Source organism: Helianthus annuus, chromosome 5, assembly GCF_002127325.2.
Source record: "Helianthus annuus cultivar XRQ/B chromosome 5, HanXRQr2.0-SUNRISE, whole genome shotgun sequence".
In the NCBI taxonomy this organism is placed as follows: Eukaryota; Viridiplantae; Streptophyta; class Magnoliopsida; order Asterales; family Asteraceae; genus Helianthus; species Helianthus annuus.
The window spans coordinates 168,884,675-168,896,846 of NC_035437.2; the positions used below are offsets into that span (position 1 = coordinate 168,884,675).

General features: G+C 40.7%; 2 non-coding genes across 2 annotated transcripts; one reads left to right on the forward strand and one right to left on the reverse strand.

The window, feature by feature from the left end:
* Positions 1-6,892: 6,892 nt before the first annotated feature.
* Positions 6,893-6,993, reverse strand: LOC118492591. The gene has a single exon (XR_004894598.1). It is a non-coding gene; the product is annotated as a U6 spliceosomal RNA (small nuclear RNA).
* On the forward strand, positions 6,982-7,082 carry LOC118492590. Its single transcript, XR_004894597.1, has one exon. It is a non-coding gene; the product is annotated as a U6 spliceosomal RNA (small nuclear RNA).
* Positions 7,083-12,172: the final 5,090 nt, after the last annotated feature.

Below are 12,172 nucleotides of genomic sequence, written 5' to 3' on the forward strand. Positions count from 1 at the left end.
TTACATGTCGGTTCGGTTCGGTTATGGTGGGTATGGAAAAAATGATAACCATAACCGACCCGCTACTTTCGGTTTTCAAAAAAACCATTAACCAACCCACCGGTTTTTTAGTTGGTTCGGTTTTTCGGTTCAGTTTTGTCGGTTAATTTGGTTATGGTTCGGTTAATTCGGTTTTTTGCACACCCCTACCTCTAACCACCGTAAAAAAGAAGTCCAATAGCTGCAGCCCACATGATTGATAACGTTTCTTTGTGTGGCGGCCCAATCCAAAAGAACACATCAAAGTTCTTCACAAGTCAAGCCCCAAAAGTATTGTCTTGTCTTCTTTTGTCTAAAGATGCACGTGTGTAGCCCCAAAAGCCCAAGACTGCCGTCAAAGCCTTAAAGCCCCCTCACATTTGTCCACTATTCGGCCCAATATGTGTGTGTATATTGATAATGCTCTTCAATTGTGTTGATGAAAAGTAATAAAAAAATAACCCCTTACACTACAATCTGCATGCCACGTGATCCTCCAAAAAGAACCAAAGAACATTGATGATGAGAGATGTTGACTACTCAACCTAAATGGCGGCCTCCTCTTTGTGTGCGTTGATGAATTGGCCCAATCATGTCCCACAAGTCGGCCCATGTGCATCAAGCCTAGTCCACGTGACTTTTAATGATGTTTGTTGTTGATCTTTTATCCTAGATGTGCCGCCCAAAAAATTGTCTCTCAATTCCATATATGGCTGCCAAGGTATCATCTATTGATGATGATGTGCAATTAATGTTGAGGAATGATGAATATCCTATAATTCACGTGAGGTGGCTCCTATATTCGTCTGTGATGATGATGATTTTATTAACTCTTGTTCACCTCCCAAAGCCACGTGAATATGGCTTTCTTTTATTCTTTTTTTTTTTGAATAGCAACGCAAGCATTTCATTAAACAAAAAACAGACCCCCAGCCAGAAGTTGGGAAGGTCATACAAGTACAACTACAAAGACAATAATTTACATAGTTATATTAAAGTCCCACCAATCTTGTTTCGTAAACCTACTAAATTTGGATTTCATCTTCAATCTTTGGTACGAATTTTCTTTTATGTCTTCCACCATTATTTGTACTGGTCCATGTTTACCTTTAAAGACCTTATCATTTCTTGCTCTCCACAATGACCACATTGTTTGTATTGTAATGGCATGAATTGCTTTCTTGACTTTCCTATTTCTATGAATCTCGTTCATCTCCTTTAGCACATCTTTCACATTCCCATCCGAGTTGATCATTGGTACTTTGACCCAGTTTGTTATCCTCTCCCATGTTCTTATTGCATAATTGCAATTCACAAGTATGTGGTCCGTTGTTTCTTCCGCTGCACCACAGATTTTACAAGTGACATCCGGTATGTTGACTCCTCTATATTTTAACGCAGCCGCAGATGGTATTTTATCTTGAATCGCTCGCCAAACGAACATGATACTTTTGCTCGTAGCCCAACTGTTCCAGTCGAAATCGTCAGCTGTGATGTTGAGATCCAAAGCTGAGCTCAGCGACTTCCGAACGTCTTTTACCGTAAATTCCTTCTGCTCTGAATCTTTCCAGTACCATACATCACTTCTACCTGTAGGTTGTGTGTCTTGCAAAAGCCCAATCAGATTTTCCATTTCCTGCTTCTCAATGTCGCTACTCGGAGTTCTAACCCACGGCCAATCCCAAATGCATCCTCCGTTTATTTGCCGATAACAATCTTTTACCAGAGATTTCTTCCTGCCCGCAATTTGAAACAAAGCTGGGAACTGAGATTTTAATGGACCGTTGCCTATCCACGAATCTGACCAAAACAAAGTTTTATCCCCCATGCCTACCTTACTTATTAGTTTGCTGCTGACTTCAATATTACACTTCCGAAATTCCTTGTCTATACTCCCAATATTCTTCCAGACCCCAGGTATTGATTTTTTGACAGGAATAGATTCCGATTTCCTTTGGTTATGATGAATCGACTTTACAACTTTAACCCATAAACTCTCCGGCTCCATCTTTAATCTCCACCACCACTTTAGTATTAGAGCTAGGTTTAAATCTCGAATATTACCGATACCTAGACCCCCAAAATCCTTGGCTGCCACCACTTTTTCCCACTTGACCCAACGTATTTTGTTATTTGTATTAAAGCCACCCCAAAGGAATTTTCTTCGTATGCCCTCCAAAGTTTTTAAGACAGCCACAGGACACTTGTAAAGTGATAAATAGTAGTTCGGAAGACTGCCCAGTACTGCTTTGATTAGGGTTACTCTTCCTGCAAAAGATAAGTTCCTAGACTTCCAAGATGATAATCTTTTATTAAACGTATCAATGACCTCTCTCCATTGGGATATTCTATTCATGTTTGCCCCGACCTTTAAGCCAAGGTAACTGAATGGGAATTTCCCAGCTTTACACCGGAAGGTAGATGCCATGTTATCAATTTCCCCATTCGACACACCAACACCATATAGTTGACTTTTCCTTGGGTTAACTTTCAACCCCGATATCAAATAGAACAATCTAAGAATCCTCTTAAGGCTTTTAACATTTTCCACTTCCCATTCTCCCACAAATATAGCGTCATCCGCGAATAGCATGTGGGTTAGATAGGGACCTTCGTATGGTAATTTTACTCCGATAAATGCATTTATGTATTTTGCCCGTTCCATCATAATATGCAAAGCTTCCATTCCTATGATGAAGAGGAAGGGCGATAGAGGATCGCCTTGTCTTAATCCTCTTTGGTATTGGAACTCACCGGTTGGTGACCCATTCACCAAAATCGAACCTCTACCCGCAAAAAGGATGCCCATGACCCAGTTTCGCCATCTCGACGGGAAACCCATGTGAGTTAAGATGGAAATTAAAAATTTCCAGTTCAATGTGTCGTAGGCTTTTTCTAAATCGGCTTTGAACACGAAGATATTCTTCTTTGATTTTTTCGCCCAACCCACCACTTCATTAACTATTAGAGGCCCATCTACAATATTTCTCTCCGAAACAAAAGCCGATTGGACATTAGAGACTACACTTTTAATCACAGCTTTTATTCTATTTGCTAGCACTTTTGAGATGATCTTGTTCACCACCCCAATAAGTGATATAGGTCTAAAATCGGAGCAAGACAATGGATCAGTTACCTTTGGGATAAGCGCAATAAATGATGCACTGCAAGTATGATGGATTGATCCGTGGATATAGAACTGATTCATAACCTGCATAATGTGTGTTTTTAGATCTTCCCAGAATGTCTTGATAAGGTTGAAAGTGATGCCATCCGGCCCCGGTGCTTTGTTCGTGCCACACTCCCATATTGCTTCTTTTACTTCATCCGTTGAGAATTCCATCACCAGCCTAGTAGCTTGTTCCGTGCTTAGTTTTTTGAAGTCTCCTGGGCCCAGGCTGGGCCGAGAGTCCACTGGTTCTTTAAACTTTGTTCTGAATGTTTCCAGAAAATGAGCTTTTATGGTACCCGGATCCGTCACCCAAATTCCTCCAATCCACAAGCCACTTATTTTATTCCTTGCAATGTGGCTATTAACAATCGCATGAAAGTAACTTGTGTTTTCATCTCCGAGACCTATCCAACGTATGCGGGATTTTTGTTGCACATCCATAGCAGCCGTATCTTTCCACTCCTTTATCTTTCTCTTGCTTTCATGCCATATTGATAATTCCTCATTCGATAATGCCCTATTTTCTACCAGTATGTCCAACTCCTTCAGCTTGTTTTGAGCTTCAGTCAACGCCTTTTCGTCCTGTTCTCTTTTTTCTTTTCTCCATTTCTTCAACTCCTCCTTGATTGCTTTTAGTTTTACAGCTACCACTTCATCCTTAAAATTCGAATCACACGTTACCATAATTCCTTTTTTTACTGCTTCATCGAATCCCTCCAACTCAAACCAACTACTAAAAACTCTGAATGGTGAAGGACCAAAACTATTGTTAACAGTTGTTAATATTAATGGGCTATGATCAGATATACTCCTATTTAGAGCTAGTAAGGAAGCATTTGGCCACCTTCCCATGAAGTTGCCACACACCAATACACGATCTATTTTACTGAGATTGGAACCGTCACCCGATAAAAATGTATATTTCATTCCCCCCATGTTGTATTCTTGAAACCCACCGCTGCCAATGAAGTTATTAAAGCATAATGCACCATTTGCGTCAAAATGGGAGTTTAACCTATCTTCGGGGACTCGCACCTCGTTAAAGTCTCCCAGCATAATCCAGTTCCCATTAATTGAATTCTTTGCCGCCAACAATTCTTCCCAAAGCCTTCTTCTGTTTGCTTGATTTGTGGACCCATACACATTGACGATTACTAGATCTTCATTATCCCCAACAATACGGCCTTTAATAAGAAGGAAGTTTTGGTTCTTTACTTCCATCTCTTTCTTAAATACACCTGAGTTCCATAGTGACAGTAAACCCCCTGATCTGCCGTCGGCATCCACCTTTGAAAACTCGAAATCTGAATTATCCCAAAACCTTCTGATTTTGCTAACTGGCAAGTCTCTAAACTGTGTTTCCTGAATAGCTATGAATGAAAGGTTAAATTTTCTTCGTAATTCCTTAACCTCCGAGGCCTTACCAACCCCTCCTGCACCTTTAATATTCAAAGATCCAAAATTCATTGGAGCCCTACATCCGCCTGGTCTTCAATTACAGCTTCCTTGACAAGCGATTCTTTACCTGTCAAGTCAACCCCCAGTTTCCTTCCCAATTCTTCCGTTGCCTCGCATTCTTCGCCGATTTCTTGTTCGTTAAGATTAAAGATAGGGGAACTGACCTGAGTATCCGATGCGTTTTCGTTGGCTTGATTTTCTTCCAACTCTGAGACCTCTTCCCAATCCGATTCTAGTTCGTCCTCTACGCTGTCACCTTGGTGATCGAAACTATCGATAACTTCCTCCGATATTCTTATCTTCACCTTATTCCTCCTCCTTTTTGTTTTTCCTTTTTTACACACTATTCTTTTTTTGGATCTGCGTTTAGATTCGTCCGAGTATTCCACGTTAAGGTCTGGAAGCTTCCCTTTACCCACACATGAGTTGGGCTTTAGACTTTCTAAGCGGGCTTCAACAAGGTTGGTTCTTTTCCTTTTTTTCTGGGCCGCACTTACTGGCCCATTTTCCAGATTGGCCCCACCCTGATTGTTGAACGTGTTTGTTTCATGTGACTCTTCATTTCCTCCTTCTGACAATTGGTTGACTTCTTGTGGCCTCCTAGGTTCTCCTCCTCTCGATGTAACCTCGTTTTGTTCTCCCTCGTTAACTGAAACGTTTCCCACCTTGCCCATAGGTGTATCTGCTGACTTTTCGTATTCTTTTGCCGCCGGAGACTCAACTTCCGGCGAGTCCGCCTCTTCCGAATTTGCCACTGGCTCGTTATGATTATCGTTCATGTTACCGATGTCACCCTGCATGTGTTTCCCAAAGGTTTTATCCTGATCAACTGGTGTGGGTGGTTCATGTTCTGGGTCAGGATCTGGTTCAACACCCAGGTTTGGTGCCCAGAATTGGAATTCTTCTGTCACCCATACTTCATACATTATGTGTTTCCATCTAATTTTCACCTTTTCATTTATCGTTTCTCCATGGTTTACCAAGACACCAACTGCATCACAATTAAAATTAATGTCATATTCATCGGCCTCAGACGGTTTTACAACTTTCCCGAATCTTTCACCTATGCAATTAAAAACCCCATCAATCCATAACTGAATTGGAACTCCTCTGATTCTAAGCCATGCAATCCTTTGGAATGGGATATCTTCGCCAGTCCATATTTTAACATCTTTGAACCACCTTTTCCATTCTTCATCCTTCTTTGTTAATGTTTCTCTCATACTTTCTACTGAATCGAAAATGATTAAGATATTCAGACCCCCCATGTATCTAACCTGACCATTCTGTAGACCCAGTTGTTTTTTTATCATGCCTATTTCCTTGAAATGTTCGATCCTTTTAACTTCCCCCAGCACTGATAACCCTTTCCACTTGGTATATGGTTTAGATTCATTTGCAAATGTTAAAATCTTCTCATCCTCCTCCTGTGTTCTTTTCCCTTTCGCCACATCAGCCCATGTCATCCCTTGTCTGACGTAGGCATTGCCTTGTTCCTTGGTTTTGGTATTAACTCCCGGTGTGTAGTTGTCTGTTCTTTTAACCCATATCTTCCTTTGTTTATGCTCTGGTTTCTTTACAACTTTTACGAATCTCGCCACGTTTGTTTTTATCTTCCACCCGTAAAAGTTCATCTGGTTAAGCGCCTTTATCATCTTTTCTGTGTCTTTCACTTCAACAAATCTGAGAAACCCGAACCTCTGACCTTTCTTATCGAGTTTCCTTGCTATGTATACGTCCACAACGTGCCCATAATTCTTGCATTCCAACCATAGTTCTCCGTCTGTTACATGAGGATGTAAATTTGGGACATAAAACGTTACTGCCTTCTCCTTCCTTACTTCATCTGTGTAGTTATTGTTACTATTCCCGCCACTCTCCGGTTCAATTTCACCTTCCTCTCTCTCCATGGCTTCTCCGATAAAACAAATGAACAGAATAAGAACAGCCCTAGAGGTGTTAATGGGATTCGAACCGGTCTAGCTTAACTATACTCAGATAGCCGCGACCGGTATCAGACCCGCTAAGCCCTCCGGGAGACCGTACGCACTCTGTGGGAATGGAGGCCAGGAGAAAGAAACTGCTAGCAGGTATGAAAACAGAAATGTCACCACAGAACGTAGGAAGAAACTCCGGCCGAGATAGGGAGAACGGTGCAACTGGTTATGGATGGTTAACCAGGACCCTTCACAATATTCCGGCGGAGCTATTTCCAAATTGGCCCCACCCTGATTGTTGAACTAAAAAAATTTGGACCATTTCTCGATTTGTGCGTGTCATCCTTGCGCAGGGGCCATGCTAATCTTCTCTGTATCGTTCCAATTTTATCGGATGTCCCCGGGGACATCCGATAAAATTGGAACGATACAGAGAAGATTAGCATGGCCCCTGCGCAAGGATGACACGCACAAATCGAGAAATGGTCCAAATTTTTTTAGTTCAACAATCAGGGTGGGGCCAATCTGGAAATAGCTCCGCCGGAATATTGTGAAGGGTCCTGGTTAACCATCCATAACCTGTAACATCACAAACTCTCGTAGATATCACATTCGACACATATAATCAACTTCACGACAATAAAACACTTGTTATAATACACTTTAGTATCCGGGTTTTACACACTCCATCACATCCCCACACTTAACGTTGAGTGTCCTCAAGCAACCATTACAACATTACTCACCTTATGAACACATCACCATTGAATCCCTTACCGAATTAGAAATTTAAGATCCCAAGTCATACCCGTCCCATAGATTGACACAATCGAGGTTGATAATCTGACAAGGAAGTGATACGCATTTAAAACAACTTAAGACTTACCTAACTAAAACTAACATGCTTATATTACTACACACATGCCACACGCCCCTCACAATAGTCACTCCTCTCGGCTTAATCAAGACTAGCGTGTAATATGCTAGTATATAATTCGCTCAAAACCAAATAAGCTACCTTGCAATCATAAGCTTGTATAGCAATCACACCTCCACTGTATCAAATAACGTAACACATATCAAAAGGACTTACGGGTTTTGGGTTAAGGGTAAAGGTAAGGAAATATTTTTGGCCTTTTATATTTTTTTGGCGAGCACAAATGAACATACCAAACCATGACAACTTATTCACAATAACACTAACACCTGGTGATTTTCACTAACACGAACATAATAATGATTTTTTTTCTTTCTTTTTTATTTTCTTTTTCTTTTTTTTCTTTTCATTTCATTTTTTTTCTTTTTTTTTCAACAAACATCTAACATAAACTTGTCATTCATGGTTGATAAGCAAACGGGTCAAACACGGTGTATCAAACGAAGGGTAAAAGGCTCAACATGGTTTACTAAGGTGGGTGGATAAACAATCAACAAATAGAACAATGAACGGATCCTAATGCCTTTATCATCTATGTGTAAACGCTAAAGCACAGTCTCGGCACGTATCAAACCACACAAGTTCTAACACAAAGCAACATATGGCCTACACTCATCAATTGAACATTTATTGCAAATTCAACTATCACTAAGTAGGCTCAAATATCTCGCCGAATAAAAGGAATATGGGTTGCTGACACGTAGCATGTGTAATTCCTAAAGCATGTTACCCCTAGTTAGACATCTCTTCTCAATTATTCTTTAAAAAAAACCTGTCAGAAATACTCTCATGAAACTTAAAGGGACAACCATGACTAGGGATCTAAACTAGTTTACTACCGGCAAGGAACCTATTAGTGATCGAAATATTCGGTTTTCGTATCCATTTAGTTCACTTAAGGCGATGAAATTCTTTAAAATTTTCAAAATTTTCAATTTTTTTCGTTTTTCATCGTTTTCAATCACTTTCAACCTCTTTCAAACTCTTATCCAAACCTTTCCTTTCCCGGGTTTCCATATCCCCACACTTGGGCGACATTGTCCCCAATGTAAAGTGCTTCTAAAACAAAACCCGGGAATACAACCAAACCATCCCATGAGCGACTGTTCCTAACACAAAAGACATAAACACATTCCCTAAACATAAATAGTTCAACACCACCAAAAACAAAAATAAAAATGCAATAATAAAAGTGGAACAGACTCCCCTGGTTTAAAGCGTAGAATCCTCATGCGTCATGTTCCACCACGACCGTATAGCATTTCATTCGCGGCCGTGTCCAACAAGTACTCGGGTCAATCTCTACAATTAGTGTTCAGATCATCCCCGTCCAAATGGAAATTGAGTATGGACAGTTTTGACTGACTCTAATCCGTGCATTGTCCGCCACTGCAACTAGTACGTATTGGGATTTCACCAAACATCCCCACACTTGGACCATTGCATCCGTAGAAATTATTAACCTAGTAACCTGCAACAATAATCACGCAAAACAGAAAAAAAATACACTACTCTACATCCTCGGGCTGCCTCCCGAGAGCGCTAAGTTTATAGTCTTCAGCCAGACCGTATCTGGTTAAGCTCATGGTGGTTCATATAGTATCCCCTGTGTATGACACACATGGTTATCATCCCACATCCATCCATCATCTCTTATGGCATCCCAATGATCCAGGTTATCTGGATCTGTATCATCGAAAGAATATAATAACTCGCCCGTACGTGTCTCTATGGGATTCTTCTTGGATTTGGTTGCTTCCTTTGGCGGCATCTTTTTTCGCTTGGCTAATTGCTTTTTAATTCTCAATTTGAGCCACCAAGGTGACTTGGCCTCTTTATCCTTCACGATCTTGTCATCTTTAGACCTGTCAATCATAACAACACTCTCTTTCGGGCCATCGTCACACACTCGAGAATAACTCGTGTTAGTAACAAAATCCCATGAACAAGTATTTATAAATGAATAGTCAAAAGAATGTGAAAGGAAGTCAATAGAAAGCTTACGGCTCCCGTATGTCATATCAACTGTACCTTTCCAGCAACAGATTTGAGCATCTGCAGTGGCCAAGAATGGTCTGCCAAGTATCACCCTCAGTTGTTCCTTCTCTGTATATGGATCTAAGACAACAAAATCTTCAGGATAATAAAAGTCACCTACCTTTACAGTCAATCCCTTCAAAATCCCTCGGGGCCTTCCTCGTGAGTATTCAGCTAAAACCATAGGATCATTAACCTGTTGCAATGGGCCCAAATCATACCTGTCATAAATATACTCGGGAAGAACACTCATACTAACTCCAAAATTCAATAAAGCGTTATCTGTCTTGAGATCCCCAAGTTGAATTGGGATGAGCGGTTCCCCTGGATCTCTATCTGTCTCTGATCCAGCATCCTCAACCAGGCTAACTGTAGCTTTTCTTTCTGCAAAATTGTCAAACTGATTAGTTAGTTGTTCAATTCGCTGGTTAAGTGATTCATTAATATTTTGCTGTTCCTTGAGAGACTGGGTGAGTTCCTCTACATGCTTGAGGAGGGTTTTGAATAACTCTAAAATCTTATCTTCCTCAATTGCGTTTCGATTCTGCTCGTTACCGCCTTTATCGGATTGATTGTAATTTTGATATCCTCTGGAGCCATGATCCGGGTGGTAAGAACGTGGACAATCTTGAGCCCAGTGATTGTGACTCCCGCAACATGAGCATGCTTCAACATCATAATCCCATTCCATAGTTGCTGCACAAGTAACAAACTAAAAGTAGTACTGAAAAAAAAAATAAATAAATAAAAAATCAAATAAAAGATATAACACTAAGCGCACTAGCTCCCCGACAACGGCGCCATTTTGATCGGAGTGTCGCGCTCCGGTCAAAGATAATATTTATATACCCTAATTACCCTTAACAAATAGCTAGTGGTAGTGAGGGGTCGAACCACGAAGAGTATGTGGTTTGTGTACGGATTTGATTGAATTATGAAGTTGTCACAATTATGAAGATTGCTAAGATATATTTTTGTGTTTTTGTTTGATTGGAAGATGTGAATTAGAATTACTAAAATGATTAATTAAATTAACTACTCGAGATTACTAAATGCAAGAATTGAAAATGATTGTTTGAACAATAATGAGAAAACAAGGTTCACACCCGGTTTCAACAATTGCAATACTTAGGGTTACTATGTATTTTAATTAGTTTCACTTGAAATAATTCATTAACGGATCACAATCACAAAGCTTAGGTGTCAATCGCTATCAACGTCGTAAACAACGGACCATGATACACTTCGTTACTTTGGACTAGCAAATCCTACCAAAAGACAAGGCATAAATACGTGTACTCATTTCACAAAGTCAAATTTAATCATTCACTCGACAGTTTGCAAATTCAATACCAACGTAGGACAATTGTCTAAGATTCAAACGCAATTCAAGTTGTCACAAAACAATTAACAAAACATAATAAACCCTAAACCTTACAAAAGTCTACACCGGGGTAAAACCTCCAAGAAATTAGCTAAGCATGATCGAAGAAACTTGATCACCGGATGTTAGAAGCATGAATTGGATCATTGTGAAGCTTGAAGATGGATTGATGGATGAAGGTTAGGGATTTGGATGATTGGTGATGGTGAATGGAAGAGTGAATTGATGGATTGGGGAATTCATGGAGCTAGGGTTTCGAATCAAGAAGATGATGATGAATTCTTCTTGATTCGGGTTGTAGAGAGGATGATAGATGGAATGGTAGGTGAAGAAAGATCAATCATGGCTCCAAGGTGAAGTTCAAACCTCCAAGAATTGTGTAACTCCCGTTTTGGTTGGTGACCATCCCCTTTAATTCGTCAAAACAACACAAAAAGTCAAACAAACACGGATGCAACATAGAGGGACCGTCGCCGACGGCCTGAAGCCCCGTCGGCGACGGTGTGTGCTTCTTCAGTTTCACCCTACGGCTAAACACGCTGTCTACGGTGCATTCTTGGCGACGGTGTTTTGTACAAACCGTCGGTGACGGCCCTTATGGGCGTCGGCGACGGTGCCCAGATGTTTGATTTTCTTTTTCGTCCATTTCTTGAGTCCGGTTGACCCGTTTCGCTTCCCGGTGGTCCCGTTTTCGCTCCGATGACTCGTAAAGCTCCCGAAAAGCTCCTTAAACTCCGGTAGACCTGCAAAACACATATCTAATCAAGAGTAGGCAATTCGAAACTAAAACTTGTGTAAAAACATCAAATTAAACAATTACAAGCACCGGTTTTCGACGGTAACAAATTGGTACGCCTCATTACGGTTAGAGAATGAGGATGAGCATCCTAGTCAGTGGCGATTGGTAGGTGATACTGGAAAAGGTTCCATGACGATGAGCTTTGAAACTATGAACCAAATTGCAAATTTTGACTCTTTGGGGGTAGATAATTACTTCTATTATTCAACCAACACATTCTGGTCTAGCGAATTGGTTCAAGCGGATCCAGTCGGTCTACTGAAGATTACTCTACCCAATTATACCACTGGTAGATACGACCGAAACCATCTGTCCTGTGAAGGGAAAATTTTGCAGAATATCTCCTTATGAAACATCATGGTTAGATTGGGAGATCGTGGGAAGCTGCGAATTTGGGATCTCCGCATATTACACGCACTACTTGTCGGGA